We start from the raw sequence: 14,350 nt of genomic DNA on the forward strand, positions 1-14,350 counted from the left end.
CACTCAGCGCAAGTGCGGCAGTTCCTGGTCAGAGACCGAACTTCCTCAATCGAGTAGGGTAAGTTGCGGGACTTTATGAAGTGGAACAGCCGCGTGACCCCTGGGTGGCAGAGGTCGTTGTGGAGGGTCTGTAGCCGATCCCCGGTGGCGCTGGCACACATCCCTCGTGAGAGGGCATCTGGGGATTCGTTAAGGGCCCCTGGCCGGTAAATGATGTCATACTCGAAGGTGGAGAGCTCGATCCGCCACCTAAGAATCTTATCATTTTTGATCTTCCCCCTCTGTTTATTATTGAACATAAACGCCACCGACCGCTGGTCGGTAAGTAGGGTGAAGCGTTTGCTGGCTAGGTAGTGGCGCCAGTGGCGCACTGCCTCCACGATGGCTTGGGCCTCCTTTTCCACGGAGGAATGTCTGATCTCGGGCCCTTGGAGGGTCCTCGAGAAGAAAGCTACGGGCCGCCCCGCCTGGTTGAGGGTGGCCGCCAAGGCAAAGTCAGACGCATCACTTTCCACTTGAAATGGAGTGTTCTCGTCCACTGCCTGTAGCGTGGCCCGCTCAATATCCTGCTTAATGCTTTTGAAGGCGGTGTGGGCCTCAGCAGAGAGCGGAAAAGAGGATGCTTTCAAGAGGGGGCGGGCTTTGTCGGAGTAGTTGGGGACCCATTGGGAATAATAAGAAAATAACCCCAGGCACCTTTTCAGGGCTTTGGGAGTGTTGGGCAGGGGCAGCTCCCGTAGGGGGCGCAATCGGTCGGGGTCTGGTCCGATTTCCCCATTCTCCACCACGCTGCCTAGTATGCAGAGGCGCGTGGTGTTGTAAACGCACTTGTCCTCGTTGTAGGTGAGGTTGAGTTTTTGTGCGGTTTTCAGGAACCTCTCGAGGTTCGAGTCGTGATCCTGCTGGTTGTGACCGCAGATGGTGATGTTGTCGAGGTAGGGGAAGGTTGCCTGCAAGTGGTGGTCATCGACCATGCGATCCATCTCCCTCTGGAAGACCGAGACCCCATTCGTCACCCCAAAGGGGACTCTGAGGAATTGGTAGAGGCGTCCGTTCGCCTCGAAGGCGGTGTACGGGCGGTCCTCTGGTCTGATAGGGAGCTGGTGGTACACTGACTTGAGGTCGATGGTGGAGAACACCCGGTATTGGGCGATTTGGTTCACCATTTCTGATATGCGGGGTAGCGGGTAGGCGTCTAGTTGGGTGTACCTGTTGATCGTTTGGCTATAGTCGATCACCATCCGTTTCTTCTCGCTACCCCTTACCACCACCACTTGGGCGCGCCACGGGCTATTGCTGCATTCAATAATGCGCTCTTTCAGGAGCCTGTCTACCTCGGTTGCGATAAACTGCCTGTCCTCCCAGCTGTACCTGCTGCTTTTGGTCGCTATTGGCCGGCAGTTAGGGGTAAGGTTCGCGAATAGCGAAGGCGGCTTTACCTTCAGGGTAGCCAGGCCGCACACTGTGAGGGGCGGCTGGGACCCACCGTACTTGAGCGTGATGCTTTGGTGGTTGCACTGGAAATCCAGGCCCAAGATCACGCTCGCGCATAGATTCTTCATGATTAATACTTTAAAATTATCGTATACAGTCCCGTTAACGGACAATTGTACCGTGCAGTAACCCAGAATGGTCGATGTCTGGGTTTTATCAGCCATAGAGATGGTACCCCGAGTACGGACCACCTTTAGGGAGAGTTGTCGTGCCAGTTCCGGGTGGATAAAACTCTCCGTGCTTCCACTGTCAATTAAACATTTAACCCCGCACCCGTTTACCTCGATGTCCACCATTGATTTGGATAGCGGGTGGGGCCTGGTCTGGTCCACTGTGACCGATGCCACTGTAGGGCCCTGATCGAGACAAGATGGCGTCCGCGCTGTCTGCTCACAAGATGGCGGACCCCACGAGGTCGGGCAAGATGGCGTCCAAGATGGCCGCTCCCACGGCGCACACGCGGCGGTGGCGGGTTTTGGTTTTCCAGCGGGGTTCCCTCTGCACACCTTCCCAAAGTGCCCCTTCTTACCGCACTTAAAGCAGGTGGTGCCTTTCGCCGGGCACAGGTTTCTGGTGTGCTTTGGCTGCCCGCAGAAGTAGCAGTTGGGTCCCCAACGCGTCGCGGCTGTCGTAGGGCTTCTGGGGGGAGAGCGGGGCCCCGACGGTGTCGGGCTGCCGGGCGGGGAAGATGCCTTCCAAGATGGCGGCGCCCTTGGTGCACACGTGGCGGCGTGGACGGCGCGGGCTGAAGAGTAGGCGTCCGAGTTTCTCTGGGCTACATCCAGGGATCGCGCGGTGTCCGCGGCCTGTTTCAGGTCCAATCCCGTTTTTTCCAGCAGTCTTTGCCGGATGTAAGTGGAGCTGAGGCCTGTGATAAAGGCATCGCGAAGAAGCTCGTCGGTGTACACTGCGGCTTTTACATCTCGGCACTTGCAGTCTTTGCCAAGCATTTTCAGGGTGCCTAGGAACTCCTCCACCGATTCCCCAGGTCGCTGTGCGCGAGTGGCGAGCAGATGCCTAGCATACACCTCATTCGTAGGCTGCTGGTAATGCGCCTTTAAGATGTCGCAGGCGGCCAGGTACGTGTCGGCGTCTTGGATGAGGGGGTAAACCCGGTGGCTTACCCAATTCCGCAGAATTCCGAGTTTCATACTCGCAGCGTCCGTAGCGTCTTTGACGGCTGCGGAATTGTCCAGGAAGAATTCCATACACATAAACCAGTGTCCGAAGCGTGCTGATGCGTCCGGAGCATGCTGATCCAAATCCAAACGTTCGGGTTTCAGGAGTTGATCCATTGCGTTGAAAAATAAGTTAATAAAATTGATGTGCCTCAATAATCCCGAGACTCGATGTTAGCGAAACAAAACAAGGCTTTTATTAACTTAGAAGATAACACGCAGTGGAGAGAGGTATCTTCCCTGGAGGCCTGCAGTACTGGCTGTGAGGCCAGACTGAGCTGGCTTACATAGAGGCCAGGTATGGGCGGAGCCCTACACACAACACATTCCATACATTCCAATACACAATACAATGGTGAGGAGAAACCTGAAACCAACCACAGTCACAGGCAATACAATGGTAAGGGGGAACCTGAAACCAACCACAGTCACAGGCAGTGATGAATGGAATATTTCATCACACACGGAGTCAAAGATATTAGGAGGGGTGACTGAAAACTTGGTCAAAGTGGTAAGTTTTAAGGAGGGCCTTAAAGCAGGAGCAGGAGGTGGAGAGGTTTTGGGAGGGAAGTCCAGAGCTTAGGGCCTAGACTGCTGGAGGCATGGGTGACAATGGTGGGGCGAAGGAATATTATGATGCACAAAAAGCCAGAGTGGGAGGCCATGAAGGGATTTGAACATTAAAAAGAGAACAATTAATTGTCCTGTTTGTTTAAATTAAAGCTTCAATTTATTCCTACAATCATACTCCTTAATCGAAGATGAAGTCATTGCCAAGATAAGTTATGAGGTCTAGAATAAGGTTAAATATTAAATATGAGAAGCCAAAGACCAATGAAGCTATTTAGTTAGCTTAAAAAGGAGGGAAATATGCAAAACAACTACAGCTTCTCCCCTCAACCACAGATATAATACTCGCCAAAGGGAATTAACAAACAGGAAGCATAGAGCTCCGTGTTTATCTGGCTGTTTATAGAATTCTCATTGTCTTTTGATAGATGTGGCACTTCATTTTAGGTTTATTTTAACTCACTGCCCAAGTTTTACGACAGTTCTATTGAAACAAAACCAGCAGTGTACAAAATGAATCATGAAGACTTGGATATTATATCGGAGCACACCAATTTGAAGTCCAGGAAAGCACACCACAGATTTTTGTTGGGTATCAGGGGATATGGAGCAAAAGCAGAAAAATGGAGTTGAGGTGCAGATGAGCCATGATCTAACTGAATGGGAGAGCAAGCCTGAGGGGCTGAATGGTACACTCTTTTACCTCATGTTCCTATGACTAACAAATCAGTCAGCTGCCATGTCTTAGCATGTCAATCAACACTACATGAGGTTTTGGAAATAACATCCAGAGTCAATCAGATAGACAGCTTTTGGTGACTATTCACTGACTGAAACAATCCTGATTGGATATTTGACCTCTCCCACAAGTGAAAAATCTAAAAGTATCTCTTTGTTTGCAAAAATTCAGTATCGAAGCTTTTAAATAGCCACAGATGATATGTTTGTACAGGAAACTCTTTTTTATCCGGTACCGACGGGACCGGGATGGTGCCGGTTGATTAAAAATTCCGGATGATGGAGAGGGTTATCTACCGAGGCTAATTTTAACAAACAAAGAGTCAGACTCCTGTTATTGAGGTGTTCGGACTTCCGACAGCGCCAAGAAGCCGAGTAGTGGCAGTTTGGAGAACTACCCCCACTGACTAACTCGGCCACCGCGGGAGACTTGGACTCGGACTTGGCAACATTTCCGGTTATTGAGGTGTTTTCGGAGTATGAATTTTGCTGGTTAATAGAGAATTCTGGATATTTAGGTGCCGTTTAAATGAGAGTTTCCTGTATTTGATGGGTTTTCATTAATTCATTTAATCTTAGCATATAGAATTAGCCTTTGATGCGCTATCAATTACTGAGAAAGACTGGAGGTTAAGAGAGTAACAAACAGGCCTTTATTAGCTAAAGAACGAAGGCATGCCTCTAGTAGTCGACCGGTCCTGAATGCCTGGGGAACTGCAGAGCAGCCGTCTTTATACCAGGGCATATGGGTGGAGCCAGGGGCGGAGCCAGCTGAGACATGCACAGACAGGTACAACAATGGGCAAGAGTGAACAACAGTGAAGTGAACAACAGTGGAGTGAACAACAGTGGTTTACCACATTCACCCCTTGCTTAAAAAATGAGTCCGACGGGGTGAAGTGTATTAAAAGTTCGTATAATTAAGTCTTTCTGGGGGTCTTGTATGCTGTCGTGATCGTCGTGGCGACGGCTGAGGTGGTGCAGCTTCCGACGCCGAGTCCCGCGTGGGCCGGAGCAGTGGCGTGTCGTCCTCATGGGTGTTGAGTTGGTTGGTGATCAATGGCGGGTCACGGGGCCACGGCGTGCCGTCTACAGGGGTTAGGTATGGGTCCGTTGCCGCCGGTGCATTGTGGGTAGCGGTGAAGGGCAATGGTAGTGGGTAATGTTGGTTTCAGGGGCCCCCGAGGGTGCGAGGTCTCGTATGGAGACTGTGTCCTCCCGCCCGTCCAGGTACGCAACGTAGGCATACTGAGGGTTGGCGTGGAGGAGGTTGACCCTCTCAACCAGGGGGTCCGTTTTGTGGGTCCTCACGTGCTTCCGAAGTAGGACGGGCCCTGGAGACGTCAGCCATGGTGGTAGCGAGGTCCCCGATGTGGACTTCCTAGGGAAGACAAACATTTTTTCGTGAGGGGTGGCGTTAGTGGCAGTACAGAGCAGTGACCGAATGGAGTGGAGCGCATCGGGGAGGACATCCTGCCAGCGGGAGGTTAGAAGGCCCTTAGATTTTAAGGCTAGTAGGGCGGCCTTCCAAACTGTCGCGTTCTCTCTTTCTACCTGTCCGTTCCCCCGGGGGTTGTAGCTGGTGGTCCTGCTCGTGGCAATACCTCTCACCAGCAGGTACTGGCGGAGTTCGTTGCTCATAAACGATGAGCCCCGGTCGCTATGGATATAGCTGGGGAAACCGAATAAGGCGAAGAGGTCGTTCAGGCATTTAATGACCGTAGCACTGGTTATGTCTGGGCAGGGGATGGCAAACGGAAAACGGGAGTACTCGTTGATGATAGTGAGGAAGTATGCGTTGCGGTCAGAGGAGGGGAGGGGCCCTTTAAAATCGACGCTCAGGCGCTCAAAAGGGCGAGTGGCTTTTATCAGGTGTGCTCTGTCTGGCCTATAAAAGTGCGGTTTGCACTCGGCACAGACTTGGCAGTTCCTGGTCATGGTCCTGACCTCCTCGATGGAGTAAGGCAGGTTGCGGGCCTTGATGAAATGGAAGAACCTGGTGACCCCCGGGTGGCAGAGGTCATTGTGGAGGGCCCGCAGTCTATCAACCTGTGCGCTGGCACATGTACCTCGCGATAGAGCATCCGGGGGCTCATTGAGTTTCCCAGGCCGGTACAAGATATCGTAATTGTAGGTGGAAAGTTCAATTCTCCACCTCAAAATCCTGTCGTTTTTGATTTTGCCCCTCTGCTTGTTATTAAACATAAAAGCAACTGAACGCTGGTTAGTGAGTAGGGTGAATCGTTTTCCGGCCAGGTAATGCCTCCAATGTCGCACAGCTTCCACAATGGCCTGGGCCTCCTTTTCGACAGAGGAGTGTCTGATTTCGGAGCCTTGGAGGGTTCGTGAAAAGAAGGCCACGGGCCTTCCCGCCTGGTTAAGGGTAGCGGCCAGGGCAAAGTCGGACGCATCGCTCTCCACCTGGAAAGGGATGGACTTGTCCACCGCATGCATGGTGGCTTTAGCAATGTCCTCTTTGATACGGTGGAAGGCTAAGCTGGCCTCTGCCGCCAGGGGAAAAGAGGTGGACTTGATAAGTGGACGGGCTTTGTCCGCATAATTAGGGACCCACTGGGCGTAGTAGGAGAAAAACCCCAGGCATCTCTTCAGGGCCTTGAGGCAGTGGGGCAGGGGAAGGTCCATAAGGGGACGCATCCGGTCGGGGTTGGGGCCGATGACTCCGTGTTCCACAACACAGCCAAGGATAGCGAGGCGGGTTGTGCGGAATATGCACTTCTCCTTGTTATACGTAAGGTTTAGGAGTTGGGCAGTGCGGAGGAATTTGTCGAGGTTGGCGTCATGGTCCTGCAGGTCATGGCCGCAGATGGTCACATTGTCCAGGTAGGGAAAAGTGGCCTGCAACGCATTCTGGTCGACCATCCGGTCCATCTCCCTTTGGAAAACGGAGACCCCGTTGGTGACGTCAAAGGGAACCCGAAGGAAGTGGTAGAGGCGGCCGTTTGCCTCGAAGGCAGTATACTGGCAGTCCTCATAGCGGATAGCGAGTTGGTGATATGCTGACTTAAGGTCAATGGTGGAGAATATGCGGTATTGTGTGATCTGATTGACCATATCAGATATGCGGGGGAGTGGGTATGCGTCCAGTTGGGTATATCGATTAATTGTTTGGCTGTAGTCAATGACCAGGCGCTGCTTCTCGCCGGTCTTGACGACCACAACCTGGGCTCGCCAGGGGCTGGTGCTAGCTTCAATAATCCCCTCCTTCAGGAACCGCTCCACCTCAGATTTAATAAAAACTCTGTCACCAGCGCTGTATCGCCTGCTTTTGGTGGCGATGGGCTTACAGTCGTGGGCGAGGTTAGCGAACAACGGGGGGGGGTGACTTTAAGCGTGGAGAGGCTGCAAAAGGTGCGCGGCGGGCAATTTGAAAACTGCCGGTTGCAGACTGTGAATGGGGGAAGGGGTCCACCGTACGCCATCGTGACACTTTTAAGGTGGCACTGAAAATCCAACCCCAGTAGAACGGCAGCGCAGAGATGGGACAGGACAAGCAGTTTAAAGTTTCTGTACTCTGTGCCCCTCACCGAAAGTGTCACCACGCAGTAGCCGCCGACGTCCGCTGAATGGGACTTGGAGGCCATAGAGACCCGGTGGCGCGCTGGCAGGACCGAGAGAAAGTAACGCCGCACCGTGTCGGGGTGGATAAAGCTCTCCGTGCTCCCGCAGTCGAAAAGGCAGGTCGTGGCGCGGCCGTTTACCTTAATGTCCATCATGGACCTGGCTAGTTGGTGAGGTCTAGATTGGTCCAGTGTAACGGAGGCCAGCGTAGGGTCAGGCGTGTCGCTGCAGTCATCAGGTGAGGCGGTGGGTGAGTCGGGGGCCCATTGCAAAAATGGCGGCCGGAACGGATCACCCATGGTCGAAGGCGTCCAAGATGGCGTCCAAGATGGCGGCGCCCATGATCCACACGCGGCTGGAGGCGTACAAGATGGCGTCCAAGATGGCGGCGTCCAAGATGGCAGCCCGCTCGGCCCACACGCAGCACTGCTGGAGTTTGGGGTAGGTTTAGCCTTGCAGACGCTGCCGTAGTGCCCTTTCTTCCCACAACCAGAGCAAGTAGCGTTTTTTGCCGGGCAGCGCGCTCTGGGGTGTTTGGCTTGGCCACAGAAGTAACACTTCAGGCCCCGGGACATCGCTGCAGAAGTTGGGCCGTTGGCGGGATGTGACGGGGGGTGGCACGGCGCAGGGTGGCGGTCCTACCGTGTCCCAGGATGGCGGCGCCCGCGCCATCCACGATGCGGCCGCGCGGTCAGGGGAGTAGGCGTCCATATTCCGGTGGGCCACTTCTAGCGAGAGTGCGAGGGCCGTGGCCTTCTTCAGGTCGAGTTCGCCCTGCTCCAACAGTCTCTGCCGGGTGTAGTTGGACCTGAGGCCCGCGACGAAGGCATCCCGGACAAGTTCCTCCGTGTACACCGCGGCCGACACCTCTTTACATTTGCAGGCCCGGCCGAGCACCTTCAGCGCCCGTAGGTATACCTCCATCGATCCCCCGGGTTGCTGTTTGCGGGACCCCAGGAGGTGTCTGGCGTAAACCTCATTTACCGGGCGTGCGTACTGTTCTTTAAGGAGGTCGAGAGCACCCTTGTAGGTAGTTGCATCTTGGATGAGCGAATAAGCTTGGTGGTTCACCTTGGAGGTCAGAACCCTTAGTTTGTCGCCATCATTTTGAACAGTTTCGACGGAGGCTTCTAGGAAAAATTCGAAGCATCGCAGCCAGTGTGCGAACTTGGTAGATGAATCCGCCTCTTGAGGGTCTAGTTCCAGGCATGCTGGTTTGAGGATTTGCTCCATCGAAAAAAACATTTAGCTAATAAAATTGATGCGCTATCAATTACTGAGAAAGACTGGAAGTTAAGAGAGTAACAAACAGGCTTTTATTAGCTAAAGAATGAAGGCATGCCTCTAGTAGTCAACCCGGTCCTGAATGCCTGGGGAACTGCAGAGCAGCCGCCTTTATACCAGGGCGTATGGGTGGAGCCAGGGGCGGAGCCAGCTGAGGCATGCACAGACAGGTACAACAATGGGCAAGAGTGAACAACAGTGAAGTGAACAACAGTGAACAACAATGGAGTGAACAACAGTGGTTTACCACAGCCTTGTTACTTGCATGTTGCTTTGGGCTTTGCACAAAACTGAAACAAATTGAGCAACCTTCTGTGAGTTAGTAAAACAACATATTTATATCATGAACTGGTACAAGAGTTTCTGTCTCAGTTAATCAATGGATATTGAATTTTTGGAGCATTTTGTATCCAGGATACATTATCAGCTTGAGTGTGTAATATGCAGTGTACTAACCGTCAATATCAATTAATGAAGTGTCTATCTAATGTGAGAAAAACTTTACTGAGTGCAAACCAAAAGAAACTCCTGTGAGCTACTGTCAGATACAATGGAATAGGCCAAGCAGATTTGAAACACAATCCTCAATTCCATTGTTATTTGTTGCTTTCAGAATTTTTTATATCAGCATATGAACTATAACATAAAGTGGCAGATGATCATGTGTAAAGTCTGTGGGTTGTACAGTTAATAACGACACAGACTTCAGGAGTAACAAACAAACAGGTCTTTACTATTCAGAGGTCAGGGCGAATCTGCCCCAGTTATCCTGCCACAACACTTATATACTGGTATGGTCACTGTCGGTATTACAGTATACAGAAGCCAAACAAATAGTGCCACACCTAAAGTAGTTCTCTTAAAGGTGAACGGTTACATTCAATAGTTCCCTTAAAGGTAGACGGGTACATACACTACAATCATGGAGCATGTTTCTCTTGTGTGATAAGCCAAAGAAGGAAAGATTAGGAGAGGGGGCCAAAAGCTCCGTCAAAGAGGTGAGTTTTAAAGAAGGTCTTAAAGAAGGACAGGGAGGTGGAAAGGTTAAGAAGTTTAGGGAGGGAATTCCAAAGCGTGAGGCCTAGGCAGCTAAAGGCATGGCTGCCAATGGTGTGGCATAGGGAGGGGAGATGCACAGGAGGCCAGGGTCAGAGGAACAGGGAGTTCGGGGGGAGGCAGTGTCATAGGGCAGCAGGAGGTTTCAGACATAGGGATGGCTAAGCCATGAAGGAATTTAAACACAAGGATAAGACTTTTAAATTTGAGGCACTGGGGAACCAAGAGCCAATGTAGGTCAGCAAGCAGGATAGGATATAGGTAGATGCATTCTGGATAAGCTGAAGTTTCCAAAGCGTGGAGGATGGGAAGCCAACTGAGAGCTTTGGGGCAATTGGTTTGGACATGACAAAGGCATGAATGAGGGTTTCAGCAGTAGATGGGCTGAGGCAGGCCATGTTACAGAGGTGGAAGTAGGCAATGTTTCATACCATCAAATATGATGAAAGATGTTCATTAGCAGCTTCTTTTTTCATTTTGCCCAGGCATTGTCTTTCAACATGTCTCCAGGATGGCAAAGATGTCCAACTTACGAGATGCACCATAACTGCTGCATTGCAGTAAGGGCACAAGCTCTCCAGGCTATCTAATACTGCTTTGCCTGCTGATAGCTTGATCACAAAGCAGCCATCTTCATCAATGTCCCTGTTCACCATATCTGCTGACCTGACTTGTGCTGCCACCACACGGACTGCAGCGGTTCAAGAAGGCGGCTTACTGTAGGATTCGCAAAAATCCATGAAATACAGTATACGGGTAGGGCCCCTGAAGTGGCCACATTGTGAGAACACAGAATGGAGTTGGCAGTTCTCATGGCCCAGTTCAAAAGGACACACACACAGTACCTAACAGCAGTCTGAGTCATCATCGATTAGAAGAATCCAGAACCTTACTGTTTTTGATATTGTAATGTGGTTACAGCAGTAAACAAAACTATTAGCACCTGGAGGTGCACTAATCGCTGGCAGAGCGGTAACCGATCTCAGAAACTGCTGAGCACACACAAACGGAGGGACACTAAACGGATTCCCATTATGGCAAAGTGGTAACTGATCTCAGAAACTGCTGAGCACACACAAACGAAGGGACACTAATCGGATTCCCATTAGTTCGATTTGCGAGCAGTTAAAATTAATGTGCTTGCTTTTGTTAAAGCAACCTTAACAAAGGAAAACGGTTGATTTGGCGCCAAGATTAGGGCCAGAAAAGAGTATAACCGTTCAGGTAAATCGTCAGCAAGTCAGTCTAAGATTCGACCAGAGTAAGGAAGACTCCTCCGGAGACGGTTCACACCGTGAAGTCCAAGTCCAGTTACCATCAGGAGTTCGAGGACCGTGCGGAACAGAAAACGGCTCGAGGATTTCGGAGGACTTCCAAAGTTTGTACAGGAGAGCGAGTCCAGGAGCCGGTCCCATAAGGAAGGTCGGAGGTCCCGGACGACACCAAGTAACAGGGTCCAGGAGCCGGTCCCATAAGGAAGATCGGAAATTCCAGACGTAACAAGAAGTACCAAGGTCCAGAAGGGTTTTGAAATTCTGGTGAGCATAAAGGCCCAACTCTACCTAACTGACATAATTGAGGTATATTCAGTAACGGGAGGGTTTGTAACGTTAAGGGTATTTGTAAGTCAGGAGTGTGATTTATCCCTCGATGTGTCCGTGCGCTTCCCTCACCCCCGCTTTTAGCTTATCGCTATTTTAGAACTGTTTATATGCTTTAAAGTTATTTTTCTCAGTGTATAATTTAGTCCTCTGTGAGAAACGTTATTTTTCGTCTGCATTTATTCTTGCCATTTTTCTCTGTGTACATTCTCTTTCAAAAATAAAGATCGTTTTGATTTAAAACTCAATCTGTCTCATCTGACCATTTGTCGTCCGAGTCACGAGTTGGGCCAACACACAAATGTTGTCTGGCAATAAGCCCAGTGTCTAGAACCGTGAGGGGGGAGCGCTTCGAAACCGCTCATGAGTAGTGCGAAAATCAAAACCGATTTAGCACACCAGAAGCTCGTTAAAACGACCCCTTACAGAATGGCGACCCAGATGGGACACTGGCTACAGAAACCTTGTGTGGTGGACAAAGACTCGGGTGAGACAGATGTTATGGAAGATAGGTTAGCCTCCTACGTGTGTGGTAAAGTAAATGTAGCGAAAAAATGGGTGTATGACCTGTTAGGAGCCGAGCGTCCCCTAAAGGCAGCCGCCCAGTGGACGGCTAGTAAAGAGCACCGCAAGGGCATTGAGAAAGCGGTGTGGCTTATGTGCTATAAAAAGCAGGTTCTGGTACTGGACCACGCGGTGGCCAGTAAAGAAACCAAGATTAAGCATTTGTCCCAAGAGCTGCAGGAAAAGGTTGCAGCGGAAGGGAAAGTGTTAGTGGCTCTGGAGGCCATAAGCCAAGAGAGGGCAGCGATGGTCCGGGACCATCGGGGGAAGGTAGAAAGGTTGGAGGGCAAGATAGCTGAGCTGGAGGGGAGCGCTAGGTTCAGGGTAGAACACGTAGAGTATCAGGCAAGAGAATCCAGGGAGAAAGAGAGGAGATTAAAAACGGAGATTAGCCGCCTTACAGGGGAACTGAAGGCACAGGAGGAAAAGGTAGGCGAAGTAAAAGCAGCCTATAAGCTGGCCTGCGCTCGAGGGTTTGAGGAGGCAGACCACGGCCCCTGTAGGCAGGAAATAGAAAGCCTGAATCTGGCATTGGCCAGGGCAAAGGGGATGATATGCCTCATTAGCCCCAAGGTCGGCCAGGCTGAGTTCAACGGTAACCCAAGCAGGGAAGTCCCGCAGGCAGCCCCCAGAACAAAACGGGTTAGGGAACCAGAGTTTTCACAGCCACCACCCCTAGCCCCTAGTTTTCCAGAGGTCTGGGACCAGGAGGGGGTGGAGGATGAAGAACCCAAGGTAGACCAGGGTAGCCCGAGAGAGAATCAGGGACCGGGACCGGTGTACCCCGTGACACAACGGAGGTACGGACCACCCGGTGACGACGGGGAACCTGGGGACATCCAGAACCAATTCCTGGTGCCACACGGTACGCAACAATTGCATTCCATGGTGAGCTACATCCCCAAGCTCACCATGAAGGGGGACCCTTCTCTGCACTTTAGGGAGATAGAGCAGGCGGCCTGTGTGAATGACTGCGACGAGGCAGAAAAGGCCAAAATGATGCTGTTCTCCCTGGGTAGCGATCTCCTCCAGACGCTACCCGATGAGTGTAAGAGGGGTCAGGAGAATTATGGCAAGCTCAAGGAAGAGATCCTGGAGGCCATGGGGATGAACGAGGGGAGTCCATTCTCCCGGGTAGAGAAAACAGTCCAGCTCCCCGGGGAATTCCCGCAGGCGTTCGCGGACAGGCTGTGGCCAGTCTACCAGGATGCGTGCCTGGGAATGCCGGCGCGAGCGCGCCTGAACGGGGAACAGTTAGTTCACTGGCTAAGGTGCCTTATGAACAACTCCCTGCCCCGCGTTCGAATGCAGGCAATGGCCTGGTTCGACCCCCAAAACCCTCTGACCACGGAGGCGACGGTAATCCGCCAACTCACTGTCACCTTTAGAAATGGGAGGGATAGTGAGACACCCCAGCAAAAAGGGGAGGTTTATGAGGTCAGGCCTGGTGACCAGCCCCGTAAAGAGTGGCGCCAGGAAGGGAGCCGTCCCAACCAAAGCAGGCAAATGTGCTATGGTTGCGGGAAGGAGGGGCATTGGCGCAGGGACTGTAAGAATCCCTGGAAGGACACAAGGGAAAAGGTTCCCACAGCCCCAGTCCAAAAGGCAGAGACAGAAATTGCTCCCGCTGGGATCGAGTCATTTTTAGAGGCCATGTGGTCTCTTCTGACTGGCCAGGGAAGTACAGCTGCTGTAGTTCCCTCCCCCACACTGCCCCCCCACAATGACTAGAGCCAGCGCAGCCTGTCGACCTGTGTCCCCCAGAAAGACATGCACAGGAAAAGACCTCCAGTAAAATGGAGGAATACCTGCGGTGCCAGGTTGCGGAGGCTAAGTTAGTTGAGCAGGCTTTAAGGGAGGAGAACGCTAGGTTAACAGCGAGGGCTGGCAGTTTAGAGGGTCAGCTAAAGGTTTTTAAAATGGTTCATGAAGATTTTCAGCCACCAGCAGCGGGTGGTGAGGGGATACCTGCCCCCAGTACAGGAGTGGGTAGGGAAGAGGAGATAAAACTAGATTACTGGCTAGCTGCCAGGTATATTAAACAGTGCAAGCTGTTTAAGCCGGAGGCAGGGAAACAGACAGCAGGGGCTGAAAAGGCCAGTAAAGAGTTAAACGCTGTAGGGGAGCTGCAGCCACAGGTCACACAGGCTGGACGTGCAGCCTGCGTGAGGGGAGGAGTGGTCTCATCTAAACGGGAGACTCCCCCATTGTTCTGGGACCCAGGAGGGGAGGAGCCGGAGGTCTTAGGTGCTGTCCCTGGTTACCCAGAAGGGGAGGAGCCGGAGG

The sequence above is a fragment of the Somniosus microcephalus genome, chromosome 5 (assembly GCF_052327205.1).
Source record: "Somniosus microcephalus isolate GS21.2 chromosome 5, FLI_Smic_1.0, whole genome shotgun sequence".
NCBI classification, from domain to species: Eukaryota; Metazoa; Chordata; class Chondrichthyes; order Squaliformes; family Somniosidae; genus Somniosus; species Somniosus microcephalus.